This window comes from Temnothorax longispinosus, chromosome 9, assembly GCF_030848805.1.
Source record: "Temnothorax longispinosus isolate EJ_2023e chromosome 9, Tlon_JGU_v1, whole genome shotgun sequence".
Lineage (NCBI taxonomy): Eukaryota > Metazoa > Arthropoda > Insecta > Hymenoptera > Formicidae > Temnothorax > Temnothorax longispinosus.
In genome coordinates this window covers 15,534,521-15,548,354 of record NC_092366.1, presented here as the reverse complement: position 1 = coordinate 15,548,354, position 13,834 = coordinate 15,534,521, and the positions used below count along the sequence as shown (strand labels likewise).

The window sequence follows — 13,834 nt, the reverse complement described above, 5'->3', positions numbered from 1 at the left end:
CTCTCTGGACGGGCGACGCGCCCGTATTTATACGTTGCCTTTCTCGCGCGCGTGCAATGCACGTACGAGAGCGCGGCGGCGGCGGCGGCCATCGCTCTCTCTGGGCTCGAAGAACTCGCCTCGCTCCTCGAGAGAACGAAAGAACGAAACGTCGTAAAACTCGGCCATCCGGGCGACATAAGTCGACGGTGTAATGCGACACGTAAACGCGAGACGCGCGAGTGTCTCGCAGGAGAAGATATCCTCCGCGAGAAAAGAGGGATATCTCTCTCGATCCGACCAAGGGGGGACTTTTCGGCGCGCAAAGAGCCCGCCTTCCGCAATGTTACGCAGGACATCACCGGCCTTTACGAGCGTATCATCCGGATTTATACTTACTTAAGGAATCACTACCCCGATGGTTCCGGCCGCGAGTTATAGAATCTTATAACTCGGCGGGAAAAAGGTACTCGGATACTTGACGCGCGTATCGCGTTTCCCCTTTTCCCCCGAAATTATTAAATCACATCTATTATTTAGGAAACTAAGATACGTAGAAATATATATCTTCCCTCGCATTAACGACGTACATTAAATATTACGTGAAATATGGTAAATTAACTTTTATTGATTTAGATAACGTTGTAACTCATAAAAGTTTATCACCGTCAGATAACAAAAATGTATCTGCGAAACGAAAGTTAATATATAGCTTTACATAAATATAAAACAAGGCTGATCTTAAAATGACGAAAAATACATTTGTTGAAAAATGGTAATGCAGTGAAAAATGTTTGGTACTTTGTATAGGGTGGAAAGGCATGTATGGACTATTTTCATTTATCCGAGTTATCTCGTATATGGAATGACATTGTTACAACGGTTATGAAAAATATTTTGTAATACCACTAATCTCTCGCATTTGCGATAACACCGCAAACCGAACGCGGGCTGAAGCGATTGTGTGGTTTTCCATCGAGAAATATGTTTCTTATACAAAGCTACATTATCAATTGTAGCTACATTGTCAAATTTAGGGTTAATCGTTGTTCGATTCGAGCTTTATTATCCAGTTGTAATATTTTCGAGCTTGCCAGATGCAATCCGCGCGTAGTAAACATTCATCGACCGACGCGCCGAGAGCTCTCGCGGTGAATCCAGATAGGAGGAAGTTCCGCCGAATTGATAAATCCCGGGAGCGCGGCAGAGCTGACTTGTGTGCGTGGATTCGGGCGCGTGTATATATACGCGGCAATGCCGCAGCTCGCGAGTTATTTAAGAGCTATCGGATGCCGTGCGGCCATTAGCTCCGATCGCATTACCGCCAGATTGGCTAATGGTCCGGGTCTCTCCCAGCTCCGCGCGGTACTTTTCCTCCGTTCTCTTTTCCTCAATTTTCCCGATACTCCTCTCTCGTCTCCGTTACGACGATAACGCTAATTATAGCATTACGACGTACCGTACCGTCGCGTCTCTGCTGCGGCAGCGCCACGAGAATTTTCAACTTCCGACTTAAGAACGCGAGTGTGATAAATCGTTTGGATATTTTGCCGTGAGAGATGCGAGGAAAAATGGAGCGTGCTTCTTGCACGTCTGTGAATTACAACGCACAGATCTATGACGTTAAGATTACAATTATTTCTTTACTATATCAATAATGGAATCCAGAAATTACTGGATACGCGCTATCAAAATTTAAAATTGTATTGATATCGTTCCATCGTCACATTTGTCAAAGCCACGATCGTTTATGTTTTACAAATGCGGCTTTATAGCAAATTTGACTATATGATAATTTTTAGCTTAACGATAACTAGCGACTATAACAGCCGACGCGTCTCGTAAAATTATCGCGATAATTATTTAATTATTCGACACTCGCTATAGCGCGGCAAGATATCAGTATTTGCAGATTCATTGCGGTGCACATTTCGTTATCCGCGGCCCGTTGCAAATTCCGCATTTGTCCGGTAACCTTCCAGTATCTCCCCTTCCCCCCTCTCTCTCTCTCTCTCTCTCTCTCTCTCTCTCTCTCTCTTTCTCTCTCTCTCTCTCTCTTTTTTGTTGGGGAATCTGATGCGCGATAGGACGAGCGCATAACGACACTCGTAGGTACATACACGTCGACGATTATACGGCGACGCCCCGAAATCGCGGGTCGGTCATTAATTTCGGCGCATAAAAATCAATGAACAGCCCATAAACAACGCCGGCCGGCACGCTCTCTCTCCCATTTTCCAATTTGCAATTGCGAATCGCGTTTTTAATTATAACGAACACAATGGCAGCCGGGACCGGCCGCCCCTCTCACGTCCGATTTTGTCCTACCTCTTTCTCCCCTTACCACCCCCTGCCGAGTCTCTCTTTCTATGTGAACGGCCGATGCAACCGGGAATGGCATCCGGCTGGATCATCCCCCTCCTCTCTCTCACCTACCCCACAGCGTGGACCATCGTCCCCCTCCGCCCCCTCCCGCGCACAGCCGCCGTCGCGTTACCCAGCGAGATATTCCGTTTTCACGATAATTATTGTCGTTCGATTTCTCTCTACTTCTCTCTTTCTCTCTCTTTCTCTCTTTCTCCCCCCCCCCCCTCTCTCTCTCTCTCGCTCTCTCTTGTTTCTATTTCTCTCTAACAAACGATCACATCTTCGCTCGCTCTCTTTCCCTCTTTCATTTCGTCCACGCACCAAAAATCGCAGCGATAACCGTTTGTCCATCGCAACGACAAACATTTTATGTCCGTTGATGCTCTGTACCCGACTCCCTTTGTTTTAATAGCGTGGGAGTTTCATATTTTTCTCTGTGACACGTAATGTTTTTACGCGCCAAAAAGTGAGCTGCGCGCAACGGTCGACCGAATGAATTTTATAGTTGAGCAATTTTTGCGATAACGCGGGGATAATTAATGCAACGCCGGGATCGTTTGCGAGAGCGGCCAGTTCGTCATCGCGAGCTGCCTCATTCTTCTTAATAATTCCTGCTTTTGCGTCGCGGCAGATCGATGGCGGGTCATCATCGCGGACACGCGCGCGCGAAGAAAATCGTCCGCGCGCGCGTGGTTCTCGGCCTGTTCGCAGAAGGCCATTAATGACACGCACCGACGCGCATTCGACCTATTATCGGCTGGCTATTGTTCAATAATACGTTGTGCATTTTATATTCTACATACGTCATACGCATCAGCGGCCCCCGGAAATTTCAGCGGCACAGGGAAAACAAATCAGTTTTCAAATAAAAACGTCCAACACATATACACATCGAACGTATTCGCTATAATTCAAAACAGGCACTTAGCCGTTAAAACGTCAAATAAAAATAGTCTCTCCTCTTGTTAGCTAATTTAATCATTTTATTTCAGACCTTCTTTAGGAATTAAAAGCTTTTCTTTATGATAAATATGCATAGTACTACATACTACTATGTATCACTTTAATAATCAAACGATTTATAAGATTAATGTATAGCTATGCGATCATTAATGTTGAAAATACTTACATAGAGGAGGTCAAATACGGAGAAATTAAAGATTACTTATTTATGAAAAAAAAATGACAAAGAGGCAATAAGATACTGATTTGTCGATTAACCCGTTTCTACAATAACGAGTTGTATCCGTGAAGATATTTATCGGAGGGGTACGTACAAAATATGATTTCCCATCCCTGCTACCATTTCGAATGGCGATGCGATCTTTTTGCTCGCGGCACTATAAATCAAATAAAAGCTATTGCACAGTCGAATGACGTAATGGGTGATACCGGATTTTCAAATGATTTTTTGATCGGCCATCACGGCCAGTAATCGCGCGAGTGCTTAGAGCGATCAGAAACGAGTGGTTAAAAACATGGGATATTGCGCGAGATTTATTTTTCGAATGCGCGGAAATCGCGTACGACACATGGGCACGGCGCGGTGGGGAAGATAGAAATTTTTCCGGGATGACGATACGATTGCTTCCGTACGACGCGATAAAACAAAACACCCGTGAGCACTTTCATTCATGCCTCTTCGCACGCCCTCCCCCCCGAATTACGTCGCAGCGCCGTTAAGAGTTAACGACGTAACGATTATGTCGCCATCGTGGATAATCACTATCGCCACCGATACGTATCTTTATAACTCGAAATGTAGCGGAAGCCCAGCGGGGTCCAACAACATTGCGGCCGTCTCTCGTCGACTTCCCAAATTGCACGTCATTCTCCGTTGCGCGTCATTTCCCAAATCCGGATGTATCAGGATTGGAGAAGAAAGAAAAGAGAGAGGAGAGAGAGCTTTTTTTTATCAACACTAGATACGTTATGCCGAAACAATTTTGCAACCCTTGATTGTAAAATTATAATACTACTTTTATAATTTTGATTACAACGAGTAATAAATATGATCGATCCTGAATATGTAATTAAAGAAATTAACCACCAAAGCATTGAGATATCAAAAGGTTGACCGTATCCGTGTATCGATCACGAGAAAATCCGATCCCCGACGCTGATCCAGCTTCGACTCTTCATTTGTTTTCTATTTCTAGACGGGGACGGCATTGCCCTACGTAGCAACGTAGTGACTTTTCTCCGACGGTATAGGTCGGCTAGAGAGGTATAAGGGTAATCCCGTGGGGTGCTCCGGAGGGAGTTTCATATAGAGGGCCGCCGCGGTGCGGCCTCATATATAAGGATTTATCACGGCTAAGTCTCCCGTATATTGCTACGTACCGAACCTTCTCTCCGTCCTTTCTCATCCTCCTTCCCAGGACGACCTAACTCCTGCTCTTCCTTCCAAGTCCTTCAACCGCGTTCATGCGCGGGACCTCCTATTCGCTTCCTTTTCTTCGCACACCGGCGAAGAATTTTATATCGTTCGCCTCGTATTTACTATTTGCATCCAATTAGCCCGATCTGCAACTTGGAGCAGGTTCACCGGTTATTAACAACTCCGCGGAGAAGAGTAACGGCGGAGCTCTGGTTGACCTCCTCGTGAACCTCATCAGGCTCCTTTCGTGCGCGAGTAGATGCGCTGAAGCCTTTCCACGGTCCGTGACGGATGGTAATCCTTCCGGTGCGATTTAATGGCGAAGCACCAACAGTGCCGGTAAGCGAAAATTCGCGCTCGTTTTTCTTCGAGAACCTTGGCCTCGTATTACCGTAAAATGAAAGTTATTCTTCGATAAAGAAGCCGACGTTCTTTAAATTAAAAATACAATGAATTTAAAAATAGTCTATATGCGTGTATGCAAAGAAAATTTTAAATGATTATGATTATCTATACCGTTATTTCGAACTGTTTAGTTAACTAACATTATTTTTTACATTTTAGGGAAAATTAAAAAATATATAAATTTCTTCTTTTGACATATGTATTAATTTTTTAAATCATTTTAAACGACAGAAGCTTCTGTTACAAAAACGGTTGTACTCAAAGTCACATTAACTTGTAAAGAAACTGAGAACATGAACAAAAATACACGCGCCGATTGTGATTACCAGAAACTCGGAGGGCAACTTACATCCGATTACGAAAACAGAGTTAATTGGGAATCGCGAAGCACGTTAGGTCACCGCAAACACAGGCCGATAAAACCCCTTGAAGCTACGACAGCCGAGCGTCGTGGCCTTTCATACGGGACATCCCCGAATAGTACGTACGAAAATCTCCAAAATGTCTAGCCTGTTCTTTTCCTCTCGGTACCCGACGGAATATCTCCTCACCGTTTATTTCGTATCAGATCCTGGATACGATGGTATGACGTCGCTCCCGCTCTCCCCCCGGGGGAGCAGAGATCTGTTCCGCCTTCTTTTCGAGTCCTCTCGCGGTTCCACCGTCCGTCTCAGAGGTATCTCGCGTTTTATCCGCGCGTTTTCTGACGAAGAGGCTCTGCGATTCTTTAACCGCGACTTCCTTGTATCATGGAAAAATATAATCTCGCCGTATAGAAAATTGCAAGATGTTCGGAGGAATCTCAGTGGAAGGAACAAAGCTATCGTCATCAAATCGATTCTTCATCAAGATTAAAAGTTCCTTGGAGCGGACTTTAATTAAAATAATAATATAAAAATGTGATTTAAGTAGAAAAATCTTGTGTTCCTGGAAAAAAAGTTTATCTCAATCGTTCTCCTTGATTCGTCCAAGTACTGTGATAGCTTCAAAATGTTCCACGTTGTGGAAATCGCAAACGAAATGAAGCGCAAGGCATGCCCCTACCAACGAAATCGCAAATTCCTCGTTAGTACGGACCATGGATGGCATATCGTCTGCTCGACGACCATCCCTTCTCACTCTGGTGTCGGCCGTCGACGCATTAACCCGCATCGTTGGCATCGTTAGCAACATACCTTATCGTTCTATACGCGTCCAGTCCAATGTTTGGAATGCGTACATGTAAGCAACAATGTTACTTCAAGTGCGGCGCAAGCTTCCCATATCATCAAGGAGAAAGGCCTTTAGGTCCGTTTCACATTTTTAGAAAATGAGTAACAATTAAAATTGCGATACAAGATCTTATATTTTACTTGCGATACTTAGCTAACATTTTAAACAATTGGAGAAGAAAAATGTATATATAAATGTGATAAATTTTTTTTGCGGATGTAATCATTAAGGTAAAAGCTGTCGCGTAACGCGCGCAAACATCTTTTCAAAAACATTGTTATTTTTTTTTTTAATTGGCGATCAGGCTAAAGGGCATCGAAATACGACCTTGGGTAAGGCGAAATTGCCCTGCGACGGACGAAACATTTCCGCCTGGGTGTGTAAGGCAGCCTTTAGGCAGAAGCTGGGTTCTATCGCAGTTCGCGAATTCCGTCCTGTCATTTGTAACTGTCGAGCTGCTCATTACAATTCCCCATTCCTCGCCTCCGAGCCACCTCCCTCGTGCCCTTCGCGGCCCCTCGTCCTGCCACCCTCTCGACCGTCTCGTTCCTGCAACAGGCGCGGCGGACGGTTCCGGCATTCGTGTTCTCGCTCTTTCCCTCTGTTTCTTTCCGCGTCTCTTCCCCCTTTCGCTCCTCGTCGCTCGTGCGCGCGCATACGCCACGCGTTTTACCCTCGTACTTGCCGGGAAAGAGGGAAGGATAATAAAAACATTCATTTTTAAACATCTTTAATTGTTTTCTTCTCGCGCCGAGAACGCTACGAGAGCTTGCCTGGCTTCCTTCCTTCGCGTTATCGGAACAATATTTTATTGAGTAGCTTTCGTGGGTCGTGATAACGACGAGCTTTAAGCGGGCTATACCACGTGAACGATGAATATTAATTTACGCCGGCAACGAAAGCTCGAGCACGAAAAATTTGGTGCTATTAATGATTTAAAAACGGCAAATCGCTTTTTAATGCGCGTGATAACTACCGCGGTATATTTCACGACGCGATATTTTTATTTCGCGAAATGGCGAACTAAAACTGCAACGAGAGCGTATAAGCGTTATTTGCGGAACGCTTTGTCGTTGGAACGCGTACAAATTAAGCAAATAGTTGAAAAACGCGTAGCTCAACGGGATCCAGCGTAGAATACAAATAAATGTATATCGCTGTTGCGGGGAGGAAATCGATGATATATTTGTTTTTAATTCGCACGTAATGCTGTCGAATGTTTTTGGAGCCTCGGCAATTTCGAGGGCACGTGACAGCGAATCGAATGACAATCACGACGAAATTACGACGCGCTGTGTGATAATCGAGATTATTCGGCGCGCGCGCGCTTGCTCTCGCGAACTCTGGTTTTTCATTCAGCGAGAGATGACACTCGAAGCCGGTCCGCGAAGGCCATTATCCCGGCGCGCATTTATCCGCGCATGTTATTTCGTTGTCGTCAGTCTCGCTTTTAACGTAACCGTTCGCCAGAGAGATGCTCGGAACCACGATACTCTCGTATTTCTCGTAAGAGCGTCTCTTCGCGGCGAAAAATCTTCCCCCTCCCCCCTCCCTCACCCCTTCTGCTTTTCCCCGCCGTCCTTCCCTTCCCGAGCTACCAATTTTCTTTATTACATTCCTTATTTCCTATCCACCAGCCTCTGTAACTGTAATACAAATTCCTATTGTGATTTATGTTGATATCAATGGCAACCCCCGGCGGTTGTCCCGTCGCCGCTCGCTCACCCCCGTCCCGACGGCTACAGGACGCCGCTGCAACGTCCTACACTCCTCTCGGTCCTCGGGTTCAGATATTATGCTTTATTGAATCAGAGAGAGAGGTTGTCACTGTTATTGTTGGCTTCGCCGCGTCGTCTCCCTTTCCTTTCCGTTCTCTTTCCTCCTACCGGCCGCCGATTTCTTGCTCCGTCCCTCTCTCGCGCGCGTTTCACGGTTGCTAACGCGGGGTCGGAGGGAGTGAAAACCAGCTATTGCGCGCCCCGTTCGGGGTTTCTCTATGAATTTTATTAATAAAACAACATTGGCGAGAGATGCGCGGCGCGCTCCTACAAAGCGCAAACTGACAGGCCGGCGCAGCTACTCTTATATGTATCTCCGCGAGGCGGACGAGCGTGGAGAATTTGTACACGTTCCAGGTTTTCCCTCTCTTTCCCTCCGCACGCCCGCTAAGGGAAGTATCAGCCACGTCGGCTTTTCTAAAGCGGGACGTGCGAAGGTGCCACCGCCGCCTCGTCGTGATGGGAATATACCTTTGTATTCAGATTTCAAGAACTCTATTGTTGCGCAACAAGCGCGCGCTGGGCGCTCGTTCCGTTCGGCGCCGATAACGCCGTCCTAGAAATTTAAAATGTTTGCGCTCCGCGAACGAGGAGCTTTGGCCGCTGACAAGTTGATACGTATACATGTGAATTAATAACTGAGGACTCGCACGAGCTTGCGATACTCGATACGTTTATACCGAGGTTCATACGGTGAGCTCCGTGACGAGTCTTTTGAGATTATCAATGAAGAATATCGTTGCGAGGTAGAGAGAGGAGTGTGAAATTGAATTCACAGGGCACGCGTGCGAGCACGCGAACAAAAGGCATCGTGACAAAATTCATTCAGACGGCTGTGTTTACGTCTGTGTCTGTTTGCAAGGGTCAGTTCGAAGCTGCGTCATCGCCACCAGGGTGTGACCGTGGCAACGTTTCTCCTGAATGAATCTAAGAACCGATATCCCCCATTAACTACCGATTGAAACGCCGTACGATGAAAGCGAGAGTGTATATACGTGTGTATACGTAAGGGAGAGAACGGGGGGGGGGAGAGGAGAGGGTGCACGCGTGCGTTTACATAGTGTATAACAGTGACTTGCGACATTGGACCGCTATAAACGTGATTAATGGACGCGAGTCGCTTACCATTCTGATACTCTCTCGCTGCAACCGGAATAACAAAGTACTCCTTTACTCACACTCTGCGCTTTCGTCTCTCTCTTCCTCTAAGCGTTCCCTCCCTATCGCCCCTTTCGTTTTCTCCCTCTATACTAGGTTTCGAGATCCCTCTTGCGTTCTCTCGAATACGAAGCTTATGGCTCGTAAGTCCTCGAAAGACGTTCCTGTCTCGCGGATCTCCCGTGACGTCGCTTTGACAACTAATTTACAAATTCCGGCGTAAGTTACGAAAACGATAACGAGCCATCGTTTTCACTCGGCGCAGATTTAGTGCGCAAACAATGGTGACGCTCTTCAAACGTCTCGTCGGAAATAAAACTTTGCACGTATCGAGAAGGCGCAATTTTAATAAATTTGTCAATAACACATTATTGATCTTTCGATAAAACTTACATTAAATTACACATTTACAGAAGCACACATCAAAGATTTGCAAGAAATTTGTAACATTTCTAAAGTGATATAGTCACAGTGTTCTCAGCACTATATATTCCTATTTCGAAATAATTAATTAGAGCGCAATGAGGCTATATCGATCTACAACTGTTCCTCGCGCGAGAGCGAGAGGGAGAGAGAGAGAGAGAGAGAGAGAGAGAGAGAGAGAGAGAGAGAGAGAGACAAACTACTCTCTTATACGGACAACTCGCGGCTGCGGTGTACGCGCGAGAGTGCTCTCTCACGAGGACGGCGCAAACATTCTCGATTTACACGTTAGCCATTCCATTTGGCTCGAATCGGTTGGAAGCCATTAATATCGGCGAGCGTGAAAGGCACTCCGGTCGGAGCTCGGTTTCTGACTCGGCTGGAAGACAGGCAACCCTTTCCTCCCAAATCCGAGGGGCCGTGAAAGGGTAAAATTGCGCCCGCTCTTACCGTTCCCATCCTTCCTCTCCTCTCGGTCGTCGCCTCTCTCTCACCTCTTCTCGTCCCTTCGTTTCCCCTCCGTGAAATCAATAAATACATATTTGTTCGGCACGGGGAATCAACTATCAATGACGCTAATACCATTAATCGAGAATTGACACAGCGTGTGGGCCAGGCACGCGGGGGTGGCCCAAGAGAACAGGAGAAACCCCCGAGATCTATGCCCCCACCTTCTCGTTCTCGTGATTTCCGCAGAGTCACGTTACAAATGACCGCGCGGCTGCCTTTTATCCTCGTTACCGAAGTGACATAATCGTTCGTTCGGGAAGAGTGCGTGCGCCGCGTGTGTAGCACGAGACCGACGTCGCGCAATAACGTACTTAACCATATTAATAATCTGTTCTTGTTGTCTATCGGCCACGGTCACGGGGTACGTATTCATTAACCGAGACATACGATCGTGATGCCGTGCTCGAAGGACATTTACAACTGCTCGTATTTATTCTAGATTTGCAAATCCATAGTGTAATTAAAATTACTATATGAGATTTTATAAATAAATTATAGTTAAGTCGGTTTAACATGTTTTCAGGCATGTGGTGGAAAAAATAATTATATTATTTGCTATTAGGGCTCTGAGGGCCAAATGCGATATCAAGAGGATTGGTTTTGATCCACGATTTGCATGAATTAGAAAATGTCATTTAATTATCTATCATACGGATCGTAAGCAAGACAAACAGTTTACGTAGTGCCAGGCAATTAAAAAATAATCAAAGTCAAATACCTGCTGCGAGTGCATGTTCGTTGGGCCCACGGTAATCCCGGGGGATGCGCGATCCCCGCGGGCTTAGACCATAATTTATGGTTGTATAAGAATGCGGAAGGGTCCTCGCTGCTGTTTACTATCCTACACGGGATTACGCGTGATATTCGTTCATTAATTCGTTTATCCATTGCCCTGTCTCTCTTCTTTCATTTTCGTTTCAGTGGAACGAAACACAGTAGCAAAGCGTTTAAAAAAATACCAATATCTAGCGTTTAAAAAATAAAATTTTATAAATAGCCGTTTATATTTATTTATTTAAAGACTTAATCGTAAATTGACCAATATTTAAAAATGTATAAGTCGTTTTTACTTTTGACGTTTTTACTGATTATTATATATTTATTTTTGTGAGGTATACAACGTAAATTAAATAATGGCAAACACCTTTCTATCTATATTTATAGATGTCACATACACACAAATCTCTATCTGATAAAAACGAATACTAATCTCTGTTTATTCTGTTTATTTAAGAGAAACCTGCTGTCCATTGATGACACCGTCTGAAAGACATTCCTCGGGATTTTCACCAACACCTGCTACCACGTCGTCGTTTTTCGATCAGAAAAGAGTACGGATAAATGGCTCTGATACATAGAGAAGTATGTACACCATCTAAAGCTCCGCAGAAGGGTACACACTCGCGTGTATCGCGTCTGTGCCATCTGCGCCGATCGCGGTTGCTCCGTACGTTAAAACCCTTCAGCCAGTTTCCAGTTGGCAGCTTCATGCTCGTTCCGGAGGGTTTTAGAGTCGGGAATTCAGTCGGTCGGTCGGTCGGTCGGTCGGTCGGTGCCCCACCATTATTCATTCCGTGGCAGCAGCGGGTACGCCACCCTAGCGCGTGCAAACAATTTGTTTCGGGGCGGACGATCTCGCGGTCGCGCGAACAAGTCGCTCGGAAATGACGACGAAATCACAAAATTTATCGTTCGAATATGAATGCGCGGACGTTACGCGTCCAATTATGTCGAATAACGCCTTAATTGCTATTTAAGTTACTTTACTATGGAGTAGAAAAGATTCGTAGATTTAAGTAGTTTGAAACTGAAAGCTTTAAATAACTTGATGTAATATTGGAGAAGATTTGTTTTTTTTTTACTAATTATAAGCATTTCCAAATAATAAATATTTGCTTTCGTCAGATAATCTATTATTTTGTATCACAATTATTTTATTTTTAGATTTTTATATTATATTTTTTTATTTATGTACACATATTTTTGTTATTGTGGTTTGGTTTTTAATTAATTTCTCTACCATTTTTTAAATAAAGTTGCTTTTAATAGCAAGCCAGATATTTATTTAATATTAATCACATAATAGCATATTATTATTATTATTATCGCAATGGGAAAGAGATACATAACAATGACTCAATCAAGTTTCCAGCTATATAATGCTACATCCGTTAAACTTTTGTTCACTTGAGCTAATAATTTATATATCGTGCACTGAGAAAAAAAAATCGTTGATTCCAAGAAATATTATTTGATTCAACTAAATGCAGCGGTCACGGGCTGTCAAGCTAACATTTGTTAATTCAAAAAATATTATATTTAAATAGATTCAGAATTTCTTGATATTACTTACGTATATTTGATTTAAATATATTAATATTTGCATTAACTACAACTAAACGAGAGAGTTTAGTCAAATTAACAACATTTTTTTCTCAGTGTGACATTTCGATTAATAGAGATAAGCTTATTAGATTTTCGACATTTTGCGTGAAAATAAGATGCGCACAGTATTAATGTCGGAATCGTGCTTTAAACCTTGCTCTCGTTTTATCCTCTTTTCTAGCTGGTAGCCAGGTATTTCCGCTTTGTGCTGGGCAACCGTGTCGGCCGCATAAATTGATACAGATGCGAGTTAGCTGGAGTTTTTCGCTTCCATCCCAGAGGGAATACCGCGATACCATAGAAACCAACTCGAATGTTGCAAGCCGCGACGGAAATGAGGCTGCCACTTTGTATCGAAAAATATCTCGATTGTCTTGAGAGTGAGATTTTTTCCGGAAAACAATACCTTAAAGAAAAAAAAAGAGAGAATACCTCGATCGTCGACCTCGATCACGACAGCCATTCGTTGCAAAGAAAGCTTACCGTGCAAATAGGTCGTCGAAGGTAAACCAATAATGATCGCATGAGCTACTTCGAGCACGTGCTATTTGATGTAATTTACACTTTATGACTAAGCGTAAAAAGGAAAACAGGGAAAATGGCTTTTTTATAATTATATTTTCAGTTTTCTCAGTGATATAACGTTTATTGGAAAACTTGCGCGAAGCAAACCTTTTGAGATACATTGTATTAGAAGACTTAAATGCGAACAAAATCGAAAGTAATGACTTCTTATATTGCATCGGGAAAAGTAATAATTTTTTAAAATTAAATAATTCTACAGATTTATCGCAAAACGTAACTATTATTACAATAATAACGGTTATAATTATGGGCATATACATAAATATAGACAAATTTTATTGTAAATTCTTTATTTCTAAAAATTCTATAGTAACAATAATAGTGTGAATAAATGAAATATATACAATTTGGTTTACTCGGAGATCTGAAACTTACACTGAACCTGTCAACGAAATTAACTTTATTTTATTGACCATACTCGATAATAATGTTTCGCGCTCATAATATTTTTCTTACCCTCCAACAATCTTTACAGCACTCCCGTCACGAATCCTGACAAATCGTTCTATCTGTCTCATGTCAGCTTTGAAGAGGACCGTTAACGATTCTTTAACGATGTGGTACTGAAGAATCAAACGATTTATCGTCAGTAAGTGAGGAAGTCGCGAATGTTCGGAAATATCCAATCATGAAATTGATCGTCGTTAATTGG

At 43.7% G+C, this 13,834-nt stretch overlaps 1 protein-coding gene across 1 annotated transcript in view; it reads left to right on the top strand.

The window, feature by feature from the left end:
- Rrp46 (exosome complex component Rrp46) overlaps positions 1 to 13,437 on the top strand; it is an 89,111-nt gene extending 75,674 nt beyond the window's left edge. Inside the window, exons 9-10 of the transcript XR_011733444.1 lie at positions 11,447 to 11,574; positions 12,779 to 13,437. The gene's annotated coding sequence lies outside the window, so the exon portion shown is untranslated. The remainder of the gene's footprint in view (positions 1 to 11,446; positions 11,575 to 12,778) is intronic.
- Positions 13,438 to 13,834: the final 397 nt, after the last annotated feature.